The sequence below is a fragment of the Lissotriton helveticus genome, chromosome 12 (assembly GCF_964261635.1).
Source record: "Lissotriton helveticus chromosome 12, aLisHel1.1, whole genome shotgun sequence".
NCBI classification, from domain to species: Eukaryota; Metazoa; Chordata; class Amphibia; order Caudata; family Salamandridae; genus Lissotriton; species Lissotriton helveticus.
This window is the reverse complement of record NC_136073.1, coordinates 434,606,764-434,613,278: the sequence shown is the minus strand read 5'-3', so window position 1 is coordinate 434,613,278 and position 6,515 is coordinate 434,606,764.

Sequence of the window (6,515 nt, the reverse complement as noted above, 5' to 3'; positions counted from 1 at the left end):
AGAGCACCCTAAATGGTCCATTCGGTACACGTATGACATGGGGAGAGAAAGAGAGGCGTGTACAATAATGGACCGTTCAGTGCGCGCGCAACACAGGACAACAGGGGTTAAGTAACACGGAAACACAGACAGAGGGATGACGTAGATTCATGCATCACGTACACACAAACTCAGACGGGGAAGACAGTACATGTATTATACACAAAAAATCCAAGACAAAACATAAAACAGTTATTGGCCACAATTATCCTTTTCTGTATGCTGGGCATCTTTATCATCCTACGCTCTTTTTACCTTTTTCTTATCCTCTTATTCGTTGGCTACCTCTTACTGGTGGTTTTGATTGTACACACTTACGTCTTTGGCAACTGGTCATGAACTAACCTGGTCGGGCTAATGCTCACGGAGGTTCATTCGAGTCATTTTTAGCAAGTGCGTTTCCAGGTTGAGACAACAGTTGGTGACAATTGGAGAGCAATGGGGCAGCTTTTAGTTATGAGCCTATGAGGATGCGGAAAAGGAGGTAGTAGGTTTTCAAATATTGGCAATATCCCTAGTCCTCTCGGCGGAGGATACTTGTATAACCCCTACCTCGAAATATACCCTAAACTTTTCCCTATTTAGTTAAGCGTAAGAATGCTTAATCATGTGATTCTTTTTGCTCTATTCGGGGTTTGTCGCGGTTAGGTACTATAGTCAGACCCCTTTTTCCGTCTCTTCGTCTGTTGGATCACCATTTTCGTCGGCATTCCGGGGTGACCTGCAGAGAGGGGAAAAGGAGGGAGGGGAGAGCAGGGGGCTACATTGATAGACACACTCGAGCGCATAAACCCAGAAAGGCTTTTACTTACTGCGTACTCGGCCTATTTCCACAGGATGTAGTCCCTGCCAACTGGGGCGTTTAAGCCCAGGTGGACCGTTAGTGTGATTTTTCTTATACAGGTAGCATATAAAGTATGGGCTAAATACCTGGATCTTCAGCGGTTGCTTTTGGCTGTATAAAAAGGAAAAATACACAACTAAAATTCGACCCTTCATATTCGCAATATTTCTACGGGTTATACCTTTTCAACCCTTTATGTAATCGAGCTTGGTCATTCCATCTACATTTCAGTTATATCGAAAAATAGGGGTTATTCATTCAAGACTTTATCAATTTACACGGACACTTATAGTTGCTTTCTCAAAAAATCTTTAATAAGAATGTCGATGCATAAATACGGGCCTACAACCCCGTGGACCGGCCACGGAGCAGGCTGGAGCGGAGTCGGTGGTCGTTTATTTCACATAAAAGGTGCGAAAAGCGCAATAAAATCATATCGAGACTTCAGTGTGAGCGAGTGTCGTAAGTGTTGGGCTTCCAACTTTCAGTAATCATGATGTGCAAAATTCAAACAACAATTCATTGTTCGAATGTTCAATCCATACCCATCTGATGTCAATTTACCGTCTGAACACATAATCAGTACCCATCCAATATCAATTCATCGTCCGAACCTATAACCAGTACGCATCCCATATCAATTCATTTCCCGAACTGACAGTACACATCTTGAATCCCTTAATTATCCGAACACGTAATCAGTGCACATCCTATATCAATTCATGCGGTTAAAAAAATAAAAACCCTCCATACATAACTCATGACACCAGGGCCGAACAATCGGGGTACAACAAGGAGTTGAAAGTTTCATTTGCATCGGCGCCATTTTGAGTGCAGTCAGGCAGAACCAGGCATAGTCTAAATGTCTATTAACTCGTGGTTGACCCAGAGCTTCCTTTGGCAGTCCAAAAGTTCAGTTAAAGGGCAAAAGAATGGATCGGTGGTTCGAACCATTAGTCAAAAAGGGGAGGGAGGCAACAATGTTCCTACCGGGTCATACTATGCTTTCACCGGAACTGATCCGACTGTGGTCTGCAGGATTCTAGTCATTCAAAGTGAGGCTGGCGCCAGCATGGGAGCGCCGACGTCCTGCGGCTACATTTCCATCGTTCCGTGGGCAATCATGGCAGTCACTCCCCATCGGGGGTATTTGCGGGAGTCGGGGACTCCCGCGGCTCCTCTAGAATCTTCAAGGTTGTGGAGAACTATGACGGTGGAGTCAGTAAGTGACCGGGCCATTCCTTCATGCTGGGCCCGCTCTTGCCAGGTCGACCGCCATTTTGAGAGTTCGGCAGCCACCGGCGATCGCGGGGTAAAGTGAGCGGACGGGCTCCACCCTGCCGGGCGAGGCGCCGCAGCATCGCCACAGTGGAAGAACCCTTTTCCGGGCACCTGGAACGTTGAGGGTGCAGCTGGGAAGCCTCCACCTGGGGAGGCGGGAGAGGCCTGTTCGCATCGTCTCTCCCTCCCAGTGCACCCCACGGCGTCTCGCTTGACATTTGTTATGGCCGGACCAGGCGATGAGGACGAGGGGGGTCGGAGGCATGTGCAAGACATCCCCCCCTGTGTTGTCGCAGCCATTATAAAAGAAAGAAGTGGCGCCTGGCGTGTTGTTGCTGCCATTACGGAAGAAAAAAGGAAAAAATGTCCCGTCCTTCTTTGGGCCGGGCTTCCGGTGGATGTCGGCCGGACGCCCCTTGCTCTGGCCCCATAAACGGGTTCCTTGGCTCATCGGCTGCAGCCGGATCCATCGGCCCCAGCCCCCGGCCGATGGTGGCCGGACCGGAAGAGCATGTGGCGGGACTACCTGCAACTCTCAAGGGCCACCGCGGCCGGACTGGGAGAGAGAGGGGAGGGTCGAAGACATTCCCCCCCTGCAACTCTCCGGTGTTGTCAAGGCAATCCCCTGGCCGGGTCCCGCTGGCCTCGGCCTCTCCTCCGGCTACACCCTACGTTAGGATCTCCTGGCCAACTGTTGGCAGCAGGACCCGCCTTATATGGGTTGCTTTTGGCTGGGCGTGGCCGCAACTCTGCTCCACTTTGGAAGGTTCCAGAGTGGGGGCGGATGTTCTGTTGACTTGCATTTTCCCCAGTTTATCGTTCTTATTGTTTTCCGGTTTCTCATTACGGGTTACTAAATAGGTTTTACCATTAAGTATTGTTATCGTTTTACTTGTTCGTTATTTAATAAAAAGTTCATTTTTCATCAGTGGCCTACTGAATTCGTTTTCCTATTCCCTTCTTTCCAGGTTGTTTCATGCTAAAGTTTTTCTGTTAACAGGTTACAGTGATCACTTTATTATCTCATATGTCCTTTTCACTAGGGGTGCTCTCTGGTCGGGCCAGATGATCTTCCTCTAGTAAATGGTCCGGGTGAAACTGGCGTATCAACCAGTGGGGAGTAGATAGGCATGACAGATTACAACGGGGGACAAAGGTCCGCATTACCTACCCTTCACTATTTGCAAAGACTAGAGTATGGCGACTTCTGTGCTTGTTTGCGAAATAGAGAATACCTCCAAAAAGAACCAATTCCCAAACAGTCAATGTTCAGGCAAACAATCAATCAATGAGGAACGAAATAGGTACGACGTGTTAAAGGTTTGCGTTACCCACCCTTCGCTCTCTGCAAAGGGAGAGAGAATATTCCTATTCTTCCCCGTTTGCAGGCAGAGAAGATTCCTAAGAGAACCAACTTCGAACAATTCAATGCTCGATTCAATCAATCAATCAATGGGGAGAAAAAAATAGGCACGATGTGTTAAAGTTTTGCGTTGCCTACCCTTCACTATCTGCAAAGACTAAACAGAGTCTGGCGACTCTGTGTTTGTTTGCAAATAGAGAATCTCCCAGAAGCAATCAATAGGCAATACTAGTATTTTCAAACAATCAATCAATCAATCAATTTCGCAATTTGTCGTGTGTCACGACCTTACCCGGACCGGACCATGTGGGCAGTTTCTTCGCCTTCCTTTTTCCAGCGCCCGATCGTTCTCTTTCTCCATGTTTTTACCGCAGCATTCCTGTGGGATTCCAGTCAGGACAATAGGTCACTCGAGAGAGGTCCGTTCGGAATCGGTGAAGCTCATTCAATCGGCAGCCGGACGAGGGCCCTCTCAAGGCAGGTATACTCCAATCATTTAGATGTTCACCCCATCGTCTGGACCTCTCTTACCGGACCCTATGTCGCTGATGGACCCCGCGTTTGGGGCGCCAATTGTAAAAAGAGGGTCAGCACCGATCGCACCCGATGCCCAGGCTGCTGGTGCAGGGCGACTCTTTGTTTCCTTCTTGAGTAGTTACCAAATAAAGAGACGGGCACTGGAAGTAGGAAGACAAGGAAAAAGGTTTATTACTCATGAGGAGAGCATGTCCTTTGGGACACTCGCATGGTGTCTTCGGGAGGTGCTCTAACAAGTTTCTCTGAGGCTTCGTCTTTTATACACTGGTTTTAGACATGTGACCGTCTTTTAGTACAGCAAGGACATTGTAGAGCATGAGAACGACATCACCGGCACCCCCCTCCCCCCCCCCCCAGTTCCGGCCCCTTCCAACACATGACAACAGTAGGGGCCCTTTCCCCTCATATGATTGGGAGGGGGTCATCACGCAGCTGAGTGTTCTGCTGATTCCATTGGAATGTGTGTGCCTGATCGAGTCTTAGGGGGTGGGGTGGCCATGATCAATAGTGGCCTCTTTCAGGAGAGGTGAGTGCATACAGAAATGGGCAATAAACTGTATCCTCAGGCTAAGGGATGACCAGTGGTTCGTGCAATCATTCAGGCTCAGAGGAAGAGGTCATCAGAAGGAGGGGTATTCATGGAGGGACAGGAGGTGTTGGTCAGGCGCGGGGTGCGATTCTTTAGGGACAGAGTCATGCGGGAGGGGAGAGCTCATGACTCGCGCATGTGGGAGAGGGGGCAGTCAGGGGCATGGGGAAGCTTGCAGGGTCAGGGAAGGGGCACTGGCGATCGACCGCAAACTGAGAGACCATGATACCTAAAATGGCTGTCGTGTACGTGTGTGCATGGGTCTATGCTAGTGGGACAACACAGTCAGAGTTTTAGCGGTACCTATTCTGTTTACACCAAGGGGTACTGTGAACATAAATGAACGCCGCTTATGTACATACATATTTCTATTTTTAACATCACCCACATCTCCTTGGTTTTCCTTATTTCTCCTCAGTATTTCAATTGGAGACTTCGGTTATGCATCAGATCAATGACATTTCAACAGATCTCTTATTTACATGGGTAAATACTAATTCCTTGCAGTAAACCTGCATGAGAGAAACACAAATCCTCATAAAAGTCACATTGTGCAGTATTGCTTTTCTCCTGAAAAAATGTAATGGGGTATTTTGATGTATCCACAAACTTTGGATGCGGTAGTCGATGTGAGCTAAATGCATGCACTAAAACACATACAATAAAAGTTCCCATTTGCTCAGAAAAGACTTAGGTGATTCTACTCTGCTTATGTGTCTGATCCATGAGGTTATGGTTTTTAGCGAATGGATCTGATTGAGGACTTAAATGTCACTTTGGTGATAGTACCCGACCTCAGGAAGCAGTTGGAGAGCCAAACCAGAAAGGGTGCAATACATTTATAATTGACAAGAAAGTTCTTCCTCTCTTTACATGAGTTGCTAACCTTCATAGCGAAGGCTGTCAGATATTGCCTGTCTGCATAGAAGGAGGCTATCTCACTGCCTGAATTTGTTGCCCTCTTTCCATCGAAGGTGGGTACTTCGCACCCTTAGCTATAGGATTTTAATGGGAGATAACTTCCCTCAGCATTGAGTTGCAGACATCCAACTGGAGCAAGTGTGTAGATACCTCCCAGCAGAGCCAGTTACTGCTGTCTAGTGAAGTAAAAAATAAACTACTTGCAAACCACTGTGAAGCTGTCCAATACCTAAAAATGCATAGTCTGGCGCACTCTACAATAATGAATCCCCTGGCACTCTGAACACTTCCTGAATTTTCATTTCCTTCCAAGTTATTAAACACAGTGCAGAAAGAAAATAGCTGACATTGGCTGTTTCCTCGTTATATTGAATAATCACTGAGTAGAGCAGGTCATTACAATAGGAGCCCCATAGCCAAGGGTGGGTGAGCCCAGAGTGTCCTAATTCAGTCTCTGCCCTAATATACACTGACACGATTGACCATGCCAGTTTGTCAGTTGTGATCACATTGACAAGGACAGGAACATATTTGCTCAATTCATAGCATATTGCTTGCGAAATCTCTGGACTAAAATGTGGATCCAGATGTTGGCACACTCTTTACTACCTATGCTATGTTTATCGCAGTCTTCAGTGGTCATCATTAATTAGACAAAGGGTAAGATTAATCCAGGCTAAAATAAGGTAAATAAATGTCATCAATTTACCTCGATGATCAAAATGAGTCCATTTTGTGCAACCTTTGTACTTATTTTAACCCATGTGTTTGCTTATTTTCTTATTTCTACTTGGTACGTATTTTGATGTCTGGGTGCAGACACATAGGTTTTCTGCATCGAAGCGAAGATATAATAGGTGTGATGTTGCACATCAGCAGTACTACCTACTCTGATATGTCTCTTCAAACAAGCTGGTCCGAAGTTGTGTGAGAGAAGGGTT